At 47.1% G+C, this 8,086-nt stretch overlaps 1 long non-coding RNA gene across 1 annotated transcript; it reads left to right on the top strand.

The window, feature by feature from the left end:
* Positions 1-2,253: 2,253 nt before the first annotated feature.
* Positions 2,254-7,737, top strand: LOC141378154 (uncharacterized). Its single transcript, XR_012391955.1, has 4 exons — positions 2,254-2,570; positions 2,645-3,086; positions 3,141-3,743; positions 6,323-7,737. It is a non-coding gene; the product is annotated as an uncharacterized lncRNA (long non-coding RNA).
* Positions 7,738-8,086: the final 349 nt, after the last annotated feature.

Genomic DNA, 8,086 nt, shown 5'->3' on the forward strand with positions numbered 1-8,086 from the left:
TGCTAGGTGGTTGCTAAGATGTTGCTAGGTGGTTGCTAGGGTGTGCTGAGTGGTTGCTAGGTGGTTGCTAAGGTGTTGCTAGGCGGTTGCTAAGGTGTCCTAAGTGGTTGCTAAGTGGTTGCTAGGGTGTTGCTAGGTGGTTGCTAGGGTATTGTAAGTGGTTGCTAAGGCGTTGCTAGGCGGTTGCTAGGGTGTTCTGAGTGGTTGCTAGGTGGTTGCTAAGGTGTTGCTAGGCGGTTGCTAAGGTGCCCTAAGTGGTTGCTAGGTGGTTGCTAAGGTGTTGCTAGGTGGTTGCTAGGGTATTCTGAGTGGTTGCTAAGGCGTTGCTAGGCGGTTGCTAGGGTGTCCTGAGTRGTCGCTAGGCCTTTACTAAGGCGTTACTAGGCGGTTGCTAGGTGGTTGCTAGGCGGTTGCTAGGGTAATTTGGGTGGTTGCTAGGCAGTTGCTAGGGTACCTTGGGTGGTTACTAGGCAAGCCTCATACATGCCAGATGAAATAATTATACTTAGTAAGCATTTCTAGCAAGTTACAGTACTTGGCTAGTCAATATTAGCATGTAGCTAGTCACTGCTAGCATGTGTAGCATATAGGAAGTTCCGTTTGCTAGCATGAGTCAAACGAGCCAATCCCCAAGTCTCTATGATGTTCCGATGCTGAGATATAGCTGTTGATGAATGGTTGCTAGGGTACTCTTTTTTGTTGCTATGGGCGAGGTTACAGAGTGAACTTGAATGTGGTTGGCTGTCTAAGTCAAATTAAGCAACCCCCATGTCTCTATGACACTGCTATGTAAAGATATGCATCTAGGCCAGTTATAATGACAGTCTAGGGGACCAGTTTGGGGGCGTGGCTTGTGAGCTTCATTATCATATTGAGATGCTCATTGGTTGTCTTAGTCAGATGRGCCAACCCCCAAGTCAATAGGACACTGCTAAGCAAAGATATGMATGTAGACCAGTTACAATGGCAGTCTATGGGACCAGTTTGGGGGCGTGGCTTGTGAGCTTCATTATCATATWGAAAAGCTCATTGGTTGTCTGAGTCCAATGAGCCAACCCCTAAGTCTTTAGGACACTGTTATGCAAAGATATGCATGTAGAACATTTAAAATRGCAGTAAATGGAACACTTATTAAGGGTATTTAAATGGATTTGTGGGCGTGGCTTAAGAGCTTCATTATCATATTGAAAAGCTGATTGGTTGTCTGAGTCAGATGAGCCTTCCCCCAAGTCTGTATGACACTGCTMTGCAAAGATATGCATCTAGCCTTATTATAATAGAAGTCTATGGGACCCATTTGGGGGCGTGGCTTGTGAGCTTCATAATCATATAGTGATGCTGATTGGTTGCCTGAGTCAAATGAGCCCACCCCCATTTCTCTATGACACTCCTATGTAATGTTATTGATGTGTGACATTTATAATGGAAGTGAATGGGATGTGCAATGGGACGTCCCACCCCATGTTAAGTCAATGGGGCAGTTATTAAGGGTCTTTAAATGGTTTGGGGGGGCGTGGCTTGTGAGCTTCAAAATCATATTGAGATGYTGATTGGTTGCCTCAGTCAAATAARCCAACCCCTAAGTCTATGACACTGCTATGTAATGTGATTGACATGTGAGTCAAGAAATGAATGGGAGTCAAKGGGCAATGTAAAGTCAATGGGGACCCCTTTGGGACGTCCTAGCACCCCAGGGGTACAACTTATACCCCCTTTGGGGTATGTTCTCTTACAGGCTGCAACCCCCTACAGATGTTGMGARTCCCATAWTTCTAYGAATTTCACACTTGGCGCTATAACGCCTCAWAGGTCGTCCCATTTCGCKGCGCGTTTAGTGCTCTCCTAGAAAAATGAATGGGAGTCAATGGGGCCCATGTAAGTCAATGGGAAAACTTTGGGACGTCCTAGAGCCCYAGGGGTRCAACTTATACCCCCTTGCGGGGTATGTTCTTACTTAGGCTGCAACCCCCTACAGATGCTGTGAATCCCATATTTCTATGAATTTCACACYCGGCGCTATAATGTGTCAAAGTTGGGCGTAATGTTGCGGGGCCCCAAAAYCACCCACCCCTTATAAAAGTCATAGCACACCATTCCCGATAAAGCCGCACGATTTGAGCCCACTTTCAAGGGTCTGGGACGAAAGCTGCGGGACGAGTTACGCGCCGAAAAAGTGTACGGAAGAAGAAGAAGAAGAAGACAGAATAATAAACCACAATAGTAAGAATGGACTTTGCCTAAGGCAAACCCCATTAACTAGAATTGTACATTTCCTAAAGGAAATGTGAATGGGGTTTGCGTGGCAAATCGATGGGGTACAAAATGGTACTAAACTGGGCAATAGCACTGGAAAGGTAAGAAATGGTGGTTGCTAAGATGTTGCTAGGCGGTTGCTAGGGTGTCCTGAGTGGTTGCTAGGTGGTTGCTAGGGTGTTCTGAGTGGTTGCTAAGTGGTTGCTAAGGTGTTGCTAAGCGGTTGCTAAGGTGTCCTAAGTGGTTGCTAGGTGGTTGCTAAGGTGTTGCTAGGTGGTTGCTAGGGTATTCTAAGTGGTTGCTAGGCGGTTGCTAGGGTGTCCTGAGTGGTTGCTAGGTGGTTGCTAAGGTGTTGCTAGGCGGTTGCTAGGGTGTTCTGAGTGGTTGCTAGGTGGTTGCTAGGCGGTTGCTAGGGTGTTCTGAGTGGTTGCTAGGTGGTTGCTAAGGTGTTGGTAGGCGGTTGCTAAGGTGTCCTAAGTGGTTGCTAGGTGGTTGCTAAGGTGTTACTAGGTGGTTGCTAGGGTGTCCTGAGTGGTTGCTAGGTGGTTGCTAGGCGGTTGCTAGGGTGTTCTGAGTGGTTGCTAGGTGGTTACTAAGGTGTTGCTAGGCGGTTGCTAGGGTGTTCTGAGTGGTTGCTAGGCGGTTGCTAAGGTGTTGCTAGGTGGTTGCTAGGGTATTCTAAGTGGTTGCTAAGGCGTTGCTAGGCGGTTGCTAGGGTGTCCTAAGTGGTTGCTAGGTGGTTGCTAAGGTGTTGCTAGGCGGTTGCTAGGGTGTCCTGAGTGGTTGCTAGGTCGTTGCTAAGGCGTTGCTAGGTGGTTGCTAGGGTATTCTAAGTGGTTGCCAAGGCGTTGCTAGGCGGTTGCTAGGGTGTCCTGAGTGGTTGCTAGGTGGTTGCTAAGGTGTTGCTAGGTGGTTGCTAGGGTGTTCTGAGTGGTCGCTAGGTGGTTGCTAAGGTGTTGCTAGGCGGTTGCTAAGGTGTCCAAAGTGGTTGCTAGGTGGTTGCTAAGGTGTTGCTAGGTGGTTGCTAGGGTATTCTGAGTGGTTGCTAAGGCGTTGCTAGGCGGTTGCTAGGGTGTCCTGAGTGGTCGCTAGGCCCTTACTAAGGCGTTACTAGGCGGTTGCTAGGTGGTTGCTAGGCGGTTGCTAGGGTAATTTGGGTGGTTGCTAGGCAGTTGCTAGGGTACCCTGGGTGGTTACTAGGCAAGCCTCACATACATGCCTGATGAAATATTTATACTTAGTAAGCATTTCTAGCAAGTTACAGTACATGGCTAGTCAATATTAGCATGTAGCTAGTCACTGCTAGCATGTGTAGCATATAGGAAGTTCCGTTTGCTAGCATGAGTCAAACGAGCCAATCCCCAAGTCTCTACGATGTTCCGATGCTGAGATATAGCTGTTGATGAACGGTTGCTAGGGTACTCTGTTTTGTTGCTATGGGCGAGGTTACAGAGTGAACTTGAATGTGGTTGGCTGTCCAAGTCAAATGAGCCAACCCCCAAGTCAATAGGACACTGCTAAGCAAAGTTATGCATGTAGGCCAGTTATAATGGCAGTCTATGGGACCAGTTTGGGGGCGTGGCTTGTGAGCTTCATTATCATATCGAGATGCTCATTGGTTGTCTGAGTCCCATGAGCCAACCCCTAAGTCTATAGGACACTGCTATGCAAAGATATGCATGTAGGCCAGTTATAATGGCAGTCTATGGGATCAATTTGGGGGCGTGGCTTGTGAACTTCATTACCATATTGAGATGCTCATTGGTTGTCTGAGTCAGATGAGCCATCCCACAAGTCAATAGGACACTGCTAAGCAAAGATATGCATCCAGCCCTATTGTAATAGAAGTCTATGGGACCAAATTGGGGGCGTGGCTTGTGAGATTCATTATCATATTGAGATGCTCATTGGTTGTCTGAGTCAGATGAGCCATCCCCCAAGACAATAGGACACTGCTAAGCAAAGATATGCATATAGGGCAGTTATAATGGCAGTCTATGGGACCAGTTTGGGGGCGTGGCTTGTGAGATTCATTATCATATTGAGATGCTGATTGGTTGTCTGAGTCAGATGAGCCCACCCCCATGTCTCTATGACACTCCTATGTAATGTTATAGATGTGTGACCTTTATAATGGAAGTCAATGGGATCTGCAATGGGACATCCCACCCCATGTTAAGTCAATGGGGCACTTATTAGGGGTCTTTAAGTGGTTTGGGGGGGCGTGGCTTGTGAGCTTCAAAGTCATAATGAGATGCTGATTGGTTGCCTGAGTCAAATGAGCCCACCCCCAAGTCAGTATGACACTGCTATGTACTGTGATTGACATGTGACATTTATAATGGGAGTCAATGTAATGAATGGGAGTCAATGGGCCCATGTTAAGTCAATGGGACCACTTTGGGACGTCCTAGCCCCCCAGGGGTACAACTTATACCCCCCTGCGTGGTATGTTCTCACTTAGGCTGCAACCCCCTACAGCTGTTGCGAATCCCATATTTCTACGAAATTCACACTCGGCGCTGTGATTCGTCAAAGTTCGGCTCAATGTTAAGTCTATGGGATTTTGGGGGGGGTTTTTTGGCCCCTGCGGGGCCAAAAAACCCCCCACCCCTTATAAAAGTCATAGCACACCATTCCCGATAAGACCGGACGATTTGAGCCCACTTTCAAGGGTCTGGGACGAAAGCTGCGGGACGAGTTACGCGCCGAAAAACGTACGGAAGAAGAATAATAATAATAATAATAAGTATGGAGAATAACAATAGTGGACTTTGCCTAAGGCAAACCCCACTAACTAGAATTGTACATTTCCTAAAGGAAATGTGAATGGGGTTTGCGTGGCAAATCGATGGGGTACAATGTATTTGTTTTGGTTGCTAGGGTGTTCTGAATGGTTGCTAGGCTGTTCTGAGTGGTTGCTAGGTGGTTGCTAAGGTGTTGCTAAGGTGTTGCTAGGTGGTTGCTAGGCTGTTCTGAGTGGTTGCTAAGTGGTTGCTAAGGTGTTGCTAGGCGGTTGCTAGAGTGTTCTAAGTGGTTGGTAGGTGGTTGCTAGGGTGTTACTAGGTGGTTGCTAGGGTGTTCTAAGTGGTTGCTAGGTGGTTGCTAAGGTGTTGCTAGGCGGTTGCTAAGGTGTCCTAAGTGGTTGCTAGGTGGTTGCTAAGGTGTTGCTAGGTGGTTGCTAGGGTATTCTAAGTGGTTGCTAAGTGGTTGCTAGAGTGTCCTAAGTGGTTGCTAGGTGGTTGCTAAGGTGTTGCTAGGCGGTTGCTAGGGTGTCCTGAGTGGTTGCTAGGTGGTTGTTAAGGTGTTGCTAGGTGGTTGCTAGGGTGTTCTGAGTGGTTGCTAGGTGGTTGCTAGGCGGTTGCTAGGGTGTTCTGATTGGTTGCTAGGTGGTTGCTAAGGTGTTGCTAGGCGGTTGCTAAGGTGTCCTAAGTGGTTGCTATGGTGTTGCTAGGTGGTTGCTAGGGTATTCTGAGTGGTTGCTAAGGCGTTGCTAGGCGGTTGCTAGGGTGTCTTGAGTGGTCGCTAGGCCCTTACTAAAGCGTTACTAGGCGGTTGCTAGGTGGTTGCTAGTCGGTTGCTAGGGTAATTTGGGTGGTTGCTAGGCAGTTGCTAGGGTACCCTGGGTGGTTACTAGGCAAGCCTCACATACTTGCCTGATGAAATATTTATACTTAGTAAGCATTTCTAGCAAGTTACAGTACATGGCTAGTCAATATTAGCATGTAGCTAGTCACTGCTAGCATGTGTAGCATATAGGAAGTTCCGTTTGCTAGCATGAGTCAAACAAGCCAATCCCCAAGTCTCTACGATGTTCCGATGCTGAGATATAGCTGTTGATGAACGGTTGCTAGGGTACTCTGTTTTGTTGCTATGGGCGAGGTTGCAGAGTGAACTTGAATGTGGTTGGCTGTCCAAGTCAAATGAGCCAACCCCCAAGTCAATAGGACACTGCTAAGCAAAGATATGCATATAGGCCAGTTATAATGGCAGTCTATGGGACCAGTTTGGGGGCGTGGCTTGTGAACTTCATTATAATATTGAGATGCTCATTGGTTGTCTGAGTCAGATGAGCCATCCCCCAAGTCAATAGGACACTGCTAAGCAAAGATATGCATGTAGGGCAGTTATAATGGCAGTCTATGGGACCAGTTTGGGGGCGTAGCTTGTGAGCTTCATTATCATATTGAAAAGCTCATTGGTTGTCTGAGTCAAATGAGCCAACCCCCAAGCCAATAGGACACTGCTAAGCAAAGATATGCGTGTAGGGCAATTATAATAGAAGTCTATGGGACCCATTTGGGGGCGTGGCTTGTGAGCTTCATTATCATATAGTGATGCTGATTGGTTGCCTGAGTCAAATGAGCCCACCCCCATGTCTCTATGACACTCCTATGTAATGTTATAGATGTGTGACCTTTATAATGGAAGTCAATGGGATGTGCAATGGGACATCCCACCCCATGTTAAGTCAATGGGGCAGTTAGAGGGGTCTTTAAATGGTCTGGGGGGGCGTGGCTTGTGAGCTTCAAAATCATAATGAGATGCTGATTGGTTGCCTGAGTCAAATAAGCCCACCCCCAAGTCAGTATGACACTGCTATGTACTGTGATTGACATATGACATTTATAATGGGAGTCAATGTAATGAATGGGAGTCAATGGCCAATGTAAAGTCAATGGGGACCACTTTGGGACGTCCTAGCACCCCAGGGGAACAACCTATACCCCCTTTCGGGGTATGTTCTCACTTAGGCTGAAACCCCCTACAGATGTTGTGAATCCCATATTTCTATGAAATTCACAATGGACGCAGTGATTGGTTAAAGTTCGGCTCCATGTAAAGTCAATGGAGACTTTGGGACGTCCTAGCTCCCCAGGGGTACAACATTTACCGCCTTTCGGGGTGTGGTTTGAAGCCTCCTATAACCCTCTCAAGATGTCGCGAATCCCATGTCTCTACGAATTTCGCTGTTGGCGCTACGGCGATTTCCGGGAATAGTATCTTACGAGTGTCTAGAAAATGAATGGGAGTCAATGGGGCCCATGTAAGTCAATGGGGACCACTTTGGGACGTCCTAGAGCCTCAGGGGTGCAACTTATACCCCCTTGCGGGGTATGTTCTCACTTAGGCTGCAATCCCCTACAGCTGTTGCGAATCCCATATTTCTACGAAATTCACACTCGGCGCTGTGATTCTTCAAAGTTCGGCTCAATGTTAAGTCTATGGGATTTTTGGGGGGGGGTTTTTGGCCCCTGCGGGGCCAAAAAACCCCCCACCCCTTATAAAAGTCATAGCACACCATTCCCGATAAGACCGCACGATTTGAGCCCACTTTCAAGGGTCTGGGACGAAAGCTGCGGGACTAGTTACGCGCCGAAAAATAGGACGGAAGAAGGAAGAAGAAGAAGAAGAAGAAGGAAGAAGAATAATAAACCAGGCACAATAGTAAGAATGGACTTTGCCTATGGCAAACCCCATTAACTAGAATTGTACATTTCCTAAAGGAAATGTGAATGGGGTTTGCGTGGCAAATCGATGGGGTACAAAATGGTACTAAACTGGGCAAAATAGCAGTAAATGTGGAGAAATGCTTAAATTCATGTGTTTATGTGGTTGCTAGGGTAATGTAAATGGTTGCTAGGGTGTGGCAACGCCTTTGTAATAGGTAAAGAGAATAGAGGTTTGATCAACCTGCATCAAAAGAACGGAAACCCTGTCTTTCTATGATATTCCTGTGCTAAAATATGGCTTGTTTATGTTGTTATATGGTTGTTAGGGGGCCTAAAGTGGTTGCTAGGGGGCATTTACAAATATGTTATGTCGCTACTTA

Source organism: Danio rerio, chromosome 16 (genome assembly GCF_049306965.1).
Source record: "Danio rerio strain Tuebingen ecotype United States chromosome 16, GRCz12tu, whole genome shotgun sequence".
Taxonomy (NCBI): domain Eukaryota; kingdom Metazoa; phylum Chordata; class Actinopteri; order Cypriniformes; family Danionidae; genus Danio; species Danio rerio.